Raw genomic sequence first — 13,120 nt, 5'->3', positions numbered from 1 at the left:
CCCTTCACAACAAGCAGAGGTAGCGTATGGGTCTGGCCGTTGTAGTTAACCTGCACGTTGGCAGAGCCCAATAGTGGCAGATTCTGTCCTGACCACGTTCGCAGGTGCGTGTCGTCTTGTTGCAGGGCGGGTGCGTCAGATGGCCATGAAGTTCGGAACGTGTCCTCACTGATCAGAGTACAGGCTGCGCCGGAGTCCACCTCGAACTTAATCAGCTGGTGATGTACGCTTACTTCTGTAAAAATCTTCGGTCGCGTGCCGAGATTCATGGTGTTCAGGTCGTACAACACAGATGGTGTTGCTGATGTTGTTCCATGGAGATCAGATAGCGGCGTATTCTCTGAGGCGTTGACGCTGTGATTAGGCTGGGAAGGTGACTTTATCTTGGCAAGTCTCCGTTTCGTAATGCATGCTCTTTCGATATGCCCTCGCTTGTGGCAAAAATTACACGTGGCTGACTGGAATCGACATCCCTGGGGGTTGTGTTGGTCGTCACACCGCCAGCAGCGTTGTGCCTTTTTGACCGATTTTACAACAACAGAAGGCTTGCGCACCTGGTTGCTTGTCTGGTGTACCGGCTCGGTGTTCCGGCGAATCCCTCTCTGCTGGTGACCGGCGCTCTCCGCTCGAACGGCGATGTCGTAAGCTTTGCTGAATGTGAGGTCCTTCTCAGCGAACAGGCGCTGCTGCAGTGACTCGTCACTCAGTCCGCACACAAATCTGTCGCGTAACATCACGTCCAAGGGAAGCATGGTGGTGTTAGCAGAAGAAGCTGCGTCTCCCTCCTGCCCGGTAGCTGTTGTCGACAGCGTTCCAAAATTGCAGTCGGCAGCGAGCTTCTTGAGCGCGGCTACGTAGGCGCTCACAGTTTCTCCTCCCAGTTGATCTCGTCGTTGGAAGCGAGCCCGGCTGTAGACCTCGGATGGCCTTGGGTCGTAGTGCTTTTGCAGCGCTTTTACGATGTCGTCGTAAGACACTGCCGCTGGTGTGCTTGGCTGAATAAGGGCGCAGACAGTATCGTAGGTCTGCTCCCCGCACAGCGTCAGCAGGTTGGCCCTCTTCAAGGCTGGGTCTGTGATGTTGTTAGCTTCAAAGTAGAACTGAAGGCGTCCAACCCACGATGACCACGATGAGCCGTTGAACTCTGGTATCTGATTGGGAAACCCTCGCGTAGCCATGGCTTGTCAATAGCGTTGCGTAGCGCGGGTCGAATCCACTTTCTCGTCGCCACTGTCGTGTCCGGTCGCTGTGTTGAATGCAGCGAAAGACGCACACGGTACTTTAAGACTTCGTTTATTTAAAGCCGATGAGGGTGCGACCAGCGTCGACCGAGGCAGGAGCCGAACTGGCCGCCCGAAGAAAGGAGGGAGCGGAGAAGCGTCCACGGGAGGGAGTGGCTTCCCAAAACAGGAGGAGGATGCGGGGGCGCACCATGGGGGGCATCTGGCGACAGCGTGCGACGAGGGGCAAGTGGTCGTTAGGAGGAGGATGCGAGTGGCGCACACACACAAAAGCAATAAGGGGACACAACATTATTATTATTATTATTATTATTATTATTATTATTATTATTATTATTATTATTATTATTATTATTATTATTATTAAGGAAACCAACAGTCATTGATACCAAGGAAATCATTAGGAATGTTTCTACGTTTTCTTAATTTGTGGTGTTGATCAGTTGGAAATTAGAAGGGTAATCATTTTATGGTTGAAGGTTAATTGATTAGAAAGCAGAAGAAACACAACCATATGCCACCAGTGGGATCCGAACCCAGAACTGCGTATGTCGTGTACGGTGTTCTACCAACTGTGGTAAAAATTGCCGGAGTCCTTCACTATCTCTCATAGCCTGAGTCGCTTCGGGACGTTAAATTTCCACATAAACTAACCAACCAAGTGAGGTATGGCGGCAGTTCTACTTTCGGTGGTATTTATGTTGCGTGCAACCTTGAGTGTGCTCATCAGTGCCATTCTGTGCCTTCTCCTTTCCTCGAACATTAATTTCCAATTTTCAACCTAAATTGGTCTCTGAGGAAGGGAAATGGCGCAGTAATTGTCTCACATCTCGACGGACACCTGAACCGCGCCTTAAGGGAAGGGAGGCAGGTGGGAGTAACAGAAGAAAGAGGGAAAGAGGGGCCGTAGTGGAGGGCTCCTGAATACTTTCGACCACCTGTTGATCTTAACGTGCACTGACATATATAGCACAGCACATGGGCGCTTCGCCTACTTTGCGTTTCGCCTCCATCGAAACGCGGCCGCCGCGGCCGGGTTCCAACCCGGGTACTCCGGCTCAGTAGTCGAGCGCCTAACCCCTGAGCCACCGCGGCGGGTACAGGCTAAACACTCCCTTGGTTTTGGGGGAAGAGAACGCTGACCGGGTCAGTGAACACCTCATTCGCAATGTGAGGCTGCGATGGTGTCCAACTACAAATTGGAGCAGTATGCGTTTCCTGTTCTCACAACCAGCAGAAGGTTTAGACTCCGTCGGGTTTGAGGGAAAAAAAGGCGCATAACTGGCTCTCTGGGTCAGTGGACACCTCAATCGCGTCTTGAGGTACGTGGCGGAGGTGTGCACCTAACGCGCTACTCGCAAGGCATTACACGGCCGTCATTGTACCCCTTAAATTACTTCTACTAAATGGCTTGTACAAAGCTATTACAGCTTTCGTCGTAAAGGAACCCATTGCGCCTATGCACTCTTGCTTTCGAGATTGCGTAAAAGCCGTCACACAACGAATCACAGCTCCGGCTGACCCACATACCTCGCGGACCTGCGCGGGCCCACTATACGCCCAGGCGCGATGAAGCCGCAATATGACGTATAAACAAAACAAAACAATAAAGCGTGTGCCGAGTTCCCCGTGCACGGTGTATAGGACTCAGCAGTTACGCATTCGTAAGCGATCCAAGCAGCGCGGGCGGCTGGCGCCAGTGAAATTCGCGAGAAGTGCGATGGCGAAGGCGGATATACCCGCTGGCACAGAAACGAACGCGAAGCGTCCGGCTTCCCAGGCGGAAGTAGACTGCGCGCGAGACGCGTGCCTTGTGATGGGCACTCATCTCGCGCGGGCGGCTTCAACGCTTCGTTATATACGCGCGTAGCAAAGTCATGCTGCTATACAGACGCGAGACAGCACACAGGCGCTTTCCTTTTCACCCACGCTGCGGTAATCGGCGAGCTAGACGCGCGCGCACAGCGTTCCATTTTCTCGCCTGTCCATTTTCTCTCGTATATAGCGCACACTATAGTGCACACATGTACATGGCCCTTCTTGCATAATTGTTTCGCGCAGTGTTTTGCTGTATTTTTAATCTCGCTCCTCCGCAAACGGCGTCAAGACGACGAGGACGTCCGCGTAGCTTGCACGGTAAATGCCGCATATTCGCGCGTACTACATGCACCGAAAAAAAAATAGGACAAATTTAAATTTAGCCCTAAGAGTATGACGCGACAGCGTAAAAGGTTATTTGCTAGTTTTTCTCATAATTAGTACCTCTCTCTAATTACACACACGTTAGAATACAGTAGGTATTACATGCACATTAGCATACAGTACACTGCAAACACTAATGCGCCTATATGGGAGTAAAAAAGGGGGTAAAATTGTCCTCTAGCGCACTAGCTTTTATAAAAGAGTGCGCTAGAGGACAACTTTACATGACAACTTTACTACCTTTTTACTCTTTTCTGTTTAGAGTGTAGGCATACGAGAGTACGTGATACACCACAAGCACACAAGGTCTCCCTTTAACGAAGTCGGACAACCGCCCTTATGAAAATGGCCTATAGACAGTCTATAGACTTCTTACTGACTCTATTGACTTCCTATAGATATTGTTTTTTGTCTACTCATAGTCTATAGACTGTCTATAGACAAAAGTCTACAAGAGTGTATGGCCATAAATCTATAGATTGTCTATAGACTGTCTATGGCATTTGTATTGCCTATAGACTGTTCACTAGATTTGTCTATAGACACTCTATAGAATGTCTAAAAGCTTTTTTTGCAAGTGCGTGCCTCAGCGGCCTAGGGGTAGCGTGTGTGACGCAGCTCAATGGTCAGGGGTTCGATTCCGAACTAATTGTTCCAATTTTCAATTGAGCACAATTAATTTACTTTACATCCTTAATGTCATAAGGGCATTTGAGTCTTGCTGCAGCCTCGTAATCATAGTTTATCTCAACTTTTAGTCACTCTCACTCCACAGCTCAATGTGTGAAGTCAGGACCCTCTCGACTAATCGGGAATTTCTCGAGATGCCAACGCCGACAACTACGGCGGTTTCTCCGCTCAAAGGGAACTTGACATGTAGCGCAAAACTGAAACAAAAACGCTACTGAGAAGATGGGGCGCTGGTTAGTTAGATGATGATTTCCGAGGGAACGGTCGGCTTGCAATGTGTGCCATTCCATCGAATACCTATCATCAATACATGAAATACCAATCCAGAATACCCATAAATGCACCGTTGTGCCGATGAATCATTGGAGTGTGGAGCATAGTCCCCCTAGATCACTGTATTCACAAGATTAACTCGGGAAGGAATTCCATTAGCAAGAATCTATGTGTAAATCAAAAGACGAAATCTTCGACAGCGTAAACGAAGCTTCGGAACACGGGAGAGACAGTGAAGGATGCTTTTTGCGTATTAAATATTGCAGCGAGTATCTCAAATCAATATGTATCTTTTTTTTCTTTTTTTTTGCAGGACTGCGCTAACTTCGATACAAGGGACTACACACAGTGGAAAAAACACGGCACTATAGAATGCAGCGGTCTAGTTTCTTGCACCAAAGATACACCAAAAAGATAGAAAACTAACCAGTCCTTTAAAGAGATGATGAGCATGATGATGGTGATGATGATGATGTTTTACTGCGCCAAATTTAAGCAAAGTCTGCAAGCATCCGACCTGACAAAGCTTCATAGGGATTGAGCGGCATGCAGAGCCCTACAGGCCGCGGAACCGAGCACACACATACACAAGACACGATTAAACATATTAAACATGGTAAAACCTCGTATATGTTTAGTCAGCAAAAAAAAAAAAAGACACAGAAAAGAAACATGTTCAGTACCTAATACTGCTCCTCTGAAAAGTCGCACAGATGAGAAGCAGAAGTCACTGGCCAACGCCGAACATCAATGCAACTAGAATTAAAGTAAAAGTATCTGTCCTAACAAGTGGGTTGAATTAACAAAGCGTGTACACCGGGTATGCACGCTTTGCACTCCTGAATTCCGAGGACATTGTAAAGCCTGCAACACAATCCTGAAATCGGAAAATTTCACATGATTAGCGGTAAAACATTTTGTAATCCCTTAGTTATCAGTGTATCTCAATATCTTTTTAGTTCATATTCAGTTTTGCACGAAAAATAATCGTAGATAGCCTTATTAGATAGCCTTAGCGTAGATAGATAGGAGGCACAGTGCACTGTACCGTTGCCTAGCAACCGCCGCAGATGGCGGACGCCGCGCGCTCGCAGCGCCATCTGGCATGACGTCACACCGCGCGCCTCGCCGTGGAGCCGCCGCCACCGTCTGGTATGACGTCACACCACACGCCTCGTCGTTGCGCTCGCCTCCGCTCGCTTCGCCAGCTGTGTCGCATGCCTGATACCATGTCGGAGGATTGAAAAGGAGACCTCGCGTGCGCCGCAACCACAATCGAGGCGGCAGTATGGACGGCGACAAGTCTGCTAAGCAGAAGAAGGCCTGGAATCGACATCGGAACGAGATGAAGAGAAAAAGAATCGCCCAGGAAACAGAGGAACAGCGCGCCGAACGACTGGCTAAACTCCGTGAATATGCCGCCGCGAGCTTTCGCTACGTATATCCTGGCATAGCCGAGCTAAGCCACTGCCATTTTTTTCCTGGACAGTTCTTAATCTCCTCTGCCCACCCGGTTCCATGACACCACCTCCTCCGGCGTTTTCCTTCTCTTGGAACCATTCCGTGAAGAGATCATTGGTTACCCACTAGTACTTTCGCAATGGGCAATGGGCATGCCCTGCCCATGAACATTGTATCTTGATCCGCAGTAATGACAGTGGCTCGAATTTGCTCTCTAACTCCGCTCTCTTCACGTCTCTTAACGGGTTGCTCATATCATTTTCCTTTCCATAGCTCACTGCTTTCCGTAGCTCGCTGCTCTGTCCTCAATTTAAGTTTAAGCCTTTTCGTTATCCTCCAAGTGTCTGCTTTATATGTGAGTACTTGTATGACGGAGCTACAACCGAACCCGGATATGTGGAACTGGAAGAGGATCGTGACATAGTTCGATAAATCGATAATTTAGATGTATACAAAATTACAACATATGAACTTATCTGTCACCTAGAAGGGAAAGTACATTGCAGCCACGCTAGTGACGAGCTTCATGCTGCAATGTGTCGCCTACCGGCATGCTGGCAGCGCACTGCTTTTTAGGCGTTGCCTTAGGTCTGACCCGCCTCGCATCGAAGCCGCAGCGGACGGTTCTTTGAAACTATCCAATGCCTCTCATAGCATATCTCCTTCTGTTACCAATACTCTATAAATAGAATGACCACGCATTAAAATTAAGCTACAGCTGGTTTCCGCAACGCTCTCGACAGTGAAGCACGCCACGCGAAAGCCCCCGCTGTCTTTTGTTAGTTAGGTTGGCTTCACTGCAAGATAGCGATGTGACGTGGAAAATGAGTATAAGAGACCGAAGGCAAATCTAAAGCAAATATGACGTTCACCTCGTAAGGCGGTTTCACAGCGCTAGCGCTGCCAGCCGGTGACCCAAGGCCGCGCCACTGACTCGTCTCCGCGCGCGGAAGGTGATCGGAGAGAGCAGTTAGGAGAAGCGAGACTTGAAGGAACGCGGCGCACTTGGTATACAAAATTAGGTTAGGTTAGGTTTATGGGGTTTAACGTCCCAAAGCGACTAAGGCTATGAGAGACGCCGTAGTGGAGGGCTCCGGAAATTTCGATCACTTGGGGTTCTTTAACGTGCACTGACATCGCACTGTACACGGGCCTCTAGAATTTCTCCTCCAAAGAAATTCAACCGCCGCAGCCGGGATCGAACCTGCGTCTTTCGGGTCAGCAGCCGAGCACCATAACCACTGAGCCACCGCGGTGGCTGATATACAAAATTGTAGCTTGATATACAGCACGACCTTCCTGTACTTTTACACAGCGTTTTCAAGTGGATAATCTGTGTTCGATATAGCCAATAATTCGAAATAACCAAGTGCAATATGTCCATGTTCGATTGTATTACATGCTTCCCTCTTGATAAGCTGACAAACTTGATATTGGTAAGCTGCTGTTCATGACCGGAGAGTACTTGCCAAATGCACTACACCCCATGTTTATTCTCCTAGCTGTTTCACTCTCATGGTCCAGATCTGATGTCAATACCTGCACTCAGTTAAGTTCCTCTAACACTTCTGTTTCCCTGGTATACAGTGGGATGTTGTTGCCTGTATATCGTGAAGGCCCAAATTAGGGGAGCGGAATGAACAGAACGGCGGATAACATGGGCAAAAATACGGTACTCATCGACAGACGGGGCAACACCTCCGCCATCCGCCTGCTCGGAAATCAGCACCGCTCAAGACATATATGTGAGAGCGAAACGGAAACTTCGTCCGGAAAACACCGTGTGACGGCCCATCACTGTCTGTTCTTCGCGAATTTTAAGGCATATGTATTTCCTTCGTGTGTATATACTTGCTATTCAAGAAAGGTTTAATATGGGCCGGTCGCGGTGTGGATTACAACAAGGAAGCGTTCTTCGGGAATCGAAACAAGTGGTGAAATCGCGTGACGGCAGAGTGGGATATGTAGCGATATAGGCTCTGACACTGGTATATAGCCGTGGAAGGCCGCCACTCGCGGGGTTCTGCGCAGCTCTGCCTTTCCATCAGTCCAGCGCATGAAGAAATAAGACTGTCAGTGGGGAAGTTCATGTGTACGAGGAAATGGTTAGATCACTAATTTTTCTTTTTAACAAGCAAATAATGACAATGAAATTTTTTTCAATCGTTTTTTTTTTCTGCTCATACTGCAACCGCGAGACAACATACTGGAATGGAGTTTCTGGAAAGAATACTAAAATAATATTAGGAATTCACATTTCCCGCTAGGCAGAAGATAAATTCAGCCAAAACTGAAGTCAAAAGCAGCCAGGAATAACCTTGTAGATTATTTTTGCATAGAGCAAGATTTGTCGCCAACGTCATACACATGCGAGTAAAAGCATAAATAAAAAACCTCCGCCTGCATTCTTAATTGCCTAGAATAAATATTTATAGTAAGTAAGACTGATGATGTCTTTCTTAAAGCCCCAGACCAAAATTTATACGAGTCGCCGCAAGCTAGTCTAGTTCATTCTGATTTCGAAGTTGTGGTCTTGCTATGGCGAATTCACAAAATACAAGCTCATTGTCGACGCTTCAGAGTGGAACAAGATCCTCAAACAGCGTCCCGAAAGTTGAGACTGTCATTTACTCCATGTATCTAAATGGGCCGCAGTTGCGTGCCAGAAACTTAATTCTCGAACCTCTGACGCTAGCAAAACAGGCGAACGTACGAAAGCAGATGGAGAGACCGTTTCAACATAACTGAGGTAAAAACAACAACATAATTGCGTGGCTATTTGCGCTTTGAATGGCAACTGGATTAAGGCCGTTCAATCGGCTGCTTCGAAGAAGCATTAGGAAGCGACTTTCTAGAGAAGCGGGAAGATGACCAGGACCGTAAGCAAAACTTCAAAAAAATAAAAATAAAAATAGAAACCAAGATCTGTGCATCGCAACCGGATATGCTTAGGGGAAAAGATAATGCACTGCAACAAATGCGTAATGATCGCGCGCCCTCGCTAAATTTGGATATTGAACCAGGAGCAAAACGTATACGTTACATAACGTCTGCCTAAACAAATTATACGTTTTTCTTCTGGCGTAATAACAAGTAAATAACTATAGATACTACGACATGCCAGTGAGATAGTGAGGAAAACAGCAGCTGGAAATTATATACAAGGCATGAAACGATTCGTCTTCATGCATGTAAGTATAGGCACAACAAGCAGGTATTAGCAAATACCTCGAAATTAGTGATGAAAAGTCGCTAAAAAGTAGCCGGAGAGCCAACCCAAAATTATATCGCCAGACGGTCTAGGAAGCAGTCAATTTGGCGCGAAATAGCCACTAAAGGCAACCTAGTAGGAAATATTAGAATATAGATATTACCGTGTTTTCTTTGCAATCCCGCGCATTGCGGTGCACTTGCTATGGGAACTCCACTTAGAGAAGCTCCTACAGCAGCTCATGATGATGATGATGTCCTCAGGCTTAATGGCACATACCCATAGCGGGGGATTGGCCAGGGTGATGATGATGATGATGATGTCCTCAGGCTTAATGGCACATACCTTCATTCACCTTTCTTTTTTCCTCTTCTTCCTTATCTTCACCTTCCAAACTCACTCGGATAACATGTAAAACCTATCCTCCAACCCACGAGACCACGTATGCGATGTACAGTATGTAACATACTTAGAGGGAACAGGTCAGCGCGTGGCCGCCGTGCTTTGCGAAGCACTGCCACCGACATCCGGAAAGAACCGGCGGCAAAGGCGCATGCGCAGAAAGCACGGCCGGCTGTTCTTTCTGCGCATGTGGCTGGTGCCTCCCGTGCATGGTAAGATATGAAATAAAGTGTACGCTTTTAAATATATATGGGTGCTCCTCACTGCTATCCCAGTGAGCTTCAGCTCGGATGGTTACATCTGCAGGTGAGCTCTGCCCTGCCAACGCGAAATTTAGTCTGCGAAAGACTGGCATGCAAGCCTTAGAACGCATTTCTGCATTGAAAGCCATTGCTGGTACTCTATTGATTGAGTCTGGAAAAAATGGCCGACGATTACGTTACTTCGTAATGCGAACGGCGGCTGCGAACAGTGGCGAACGGCGCCTGCTATGCGTTACGGCCTAGGTGTGCGGGAGGTGGCGCCAGAAGCGCGCGCAGCTAGAGCAGGTGCTGGTTACGAGGGACAACGGCGACGCCGCGAAACGCAGGAACGGGCGCCAAAGAGCTGCGCTCTAAAATGTCATCAACCGGAGATCAGTGAAACGCGAAAACCAAGTGGCAAACTTATCGCGTCTCCTCATCGCCGTAGAAGGGATCCCAGCCGCATGATCCGCGGCCACCCCTAAACGAATCATGAAGAAGCTCGGCTTCGTAACCGTTTACACCTGCATGAACGTATGCACGCTTGCGGGGAATACGACGACAAAGCGAGAGCACGACGCACAGCGCGTTATGCATACACAACAGCGGTACGCGCAGTGCATGTGTAAAACGCCCATACGTAACGACTCTGCAGTACCCGGGCCAGAGATATAAGAACGCAAACAAAAAGGGCCCGAATGAAAGCACAAAGGAAAGAACACACACAAGCAGGGGTAGAGGAGGGGCGTCGGCGCACAAGAATAGCGCCCGTCGGCTCCTCGCATTGTCGAGGGACGGATACGCACGCAAAGCAGGCGCGTCCGCCCGCGAAGCCAAGGAGGAAGAGGATGGGGATGGACGGAGAAATGAGAAAAGGACGGAATTGGGCAGAAGACAAGGAGACGCGCGGGTACGCGAAGGAAAGAAAGAAGACAGAAATAGGTGGGACTCCGCGCAAAAGAACAAAAGAGTAAGAAAGGAAGAAGAACGGAGGGCAGAGGCGCGCTTGCGCGGGAGGAGCGAGAGAAAAGGAAAGAAAAGCAGAATCTCGGTCGGCGGCAGCGGCGACGGGCGCCGCGGGAGGCAGCCGGTCATCAGCGGCGCTCAATGCCCGGCTCGGCGGGGAGCCCAGCTTTCATTACAGGCTCCGGACGCAACTCTCGGCGCGCCAACCCGCGCTCTCCTCTCGTCCGTGTGTCGTCGCTGCTCGGCCGCCCATAGTGCGGCGGAGGCGGCGGAGCGCGCGCTCTACCGCCGCGGTTCGCGGATCGCTCGCTCTGTCGTAGTCGTCGCTGTCGCCGCTCCCGCTCGGAAGCTGTGTACTCCGGCGTAAGACTGCGCGGTCTCAGTCTTCAAGAGTGTCTATGGAGCGTCGACACGTTCAACACGCTTTTAGTGTGTGCTTGAGCGCGTGTGAACGGCGTACTCGCTAGTCACCTCCTTCCCATACGACAAAAAAAAAAGAACAAAGTTTAACTATGCCACATTCGAGAAGTATGAAGCATACGCACCGCGGGTCTTCACTTGCTCGACTCAGTCCCTGTCCAGCCACAACTACTACCATCATTACCAGTCAGGTTAACTCCTGGTTAACCTATGAATGGCTTGCCTTCACCCCTAACCCCTAGATACACATCATTTCTGTATCGGTCCCCCTTTTCTCCTCTTTACGATAAGTAAAATAAACATACTTGTAAACAGTTCTGCAGCTTTGGAAAACAACAGGAACTGCACGGTGGACGACAAAGTAAACGGTAGCAGAGACAACACGTTCGAGGTCGCTTTCATTCTGCCCGAAGAAGAGGATATACAGTTGCGCTCTGATATATCTAGCCCAGATGTTTCGAATCATTGGATATATCGAACCCACGCATTAACCTATTAAAAACCCTGTGTAAAAGCATAGGAAAGGGACGCGGTACTATATCGAACTCCAATTTTGCCGGTCATTTGATATAACGAGGGGTTGGACTTTTCAGTTTTTATTTTTCGAAAATCCGGCGGACATTTTTCGGTTTTTATTTCAGAACGTTACTTTCGGTTTTTTTTTTCGACGAATATTATTTCCTGCATAACAATTTTCATTTTTTATCGATGAAGTATATGATGTCCCTGTGCGGTCAAAAGTGACGTACAGTTTACATTAACTTTGTTTTTGTTTTTTACCAGGCGCTCATGTAGCAGTATGCACCAAATAAACGGCCGTCTTAAGAGCTGTCTGGGCAGAAGAAAGTCGTACAGGGGTGACAAAAAGTAAAAATGCCAAAGTTATATGATTGGGAAACCGTAAGTGGAAGTTTAGTCCTAAAAACGTTATTGTCACATTCTGTTTGCACTCTGCACTAAACGACAGGCGTGCACCCTATGCACCACGTGCCATTTAAGCATGGTTTCGCATTGGCGGTTTTTTGTTAGTTTCAAACGTTTTCTACGTCCTGCAGTAGAAAAACCTACATAACGAAGCGAAGACCCCAGGTCAGTGATAAGTGTGAGCAGATGGTCCTATGCTAGCCAGCAACACTTAGCTATATATGTGGTTGAGCTTTCGTGTCGGCAACGGCGTGTCTGAGTTCGCAGGTCAATGCCGCATAACTAACAGCCTCTGAACTAAATTCCTAAAATGCCATCGTCTCACTGCGTTCCTGGTGTGAACACTTTCTTTCAGTTTTTCTTTTTGTTTTACAACAAGAGTGGAAAAACCAAGGCGAAGTATTCGAGGATATAGCCTTCAGCAATGTAGTGTGTAAATGGCCGCTAACTCCAGATGAAGTGGGTCTGAAATGTACTTGTTGCTGAAATTTTCCAATTAATTTCTATGTGCCACAGTTGAGGAGGCGGTCTTCTGGCAAACTGTGCCGTAGAGGGGCGGCGACAGGGATCGAATTCGTCATTGAGCTGCCGCGGCGGGTTTAGTATAACCTGAGCGGAGAATCTGCGGACAGACAGCGCGGTGTCGAATTCTGGAGCTATCAGCCTTTTTGTTGTTATGCGTGAACAGACGCTTCGTACTTGTGTCCGCTGCTGAATACATCGGCCACTTTACCGCTGGGGTCCACATACACGTGCGACCTCGTGCTTTGGTGAGACACGTGTAAGCTTATCACACGACTTAGGAGTTGTAGCACTTCTCGAGCGTAATGCGGTCCAAGTGGCAGGAACACGATAAAAGGCTGAGATTGGGCGCAAATGATATATGGCGAAACTATAACCGCAGAGAAAACGAGAAAGTGAGAGAGAGAGAGAGAGAAGGAACGCAGAGACGAGAGTTACGGCTGTGGTAGAATGCGCCACGAAAATATACATAACAATGGCGCCAGGTCGAGGGCGCATAGCGAAACGTCGGCAAAATAAAAAAAAGTATCAATAAAGAAGAAAAAAACAACAACACTGGACACGTG

The sequence above is a fragment of the Amblyomma mixtum genome, chromosome 5 (genome assembly GCF_055824585.1).
Source record: "Amblyomma mixtum isolate Tamu chromosome 5, ASM5582458v1, whole genome shotgun sequence".
Classification (NCBI taxonomy): Eukaryota; Metazoa; Arthropoda; class Arachnida; order Ixodida; family Ixodidae; genus Amblyomma; species Amblyomma mixtum.
The sequence above is the reverse complement of the archived record's forward strand: the minus strand, read 5'-3'. Positions refer to the sequence as shown.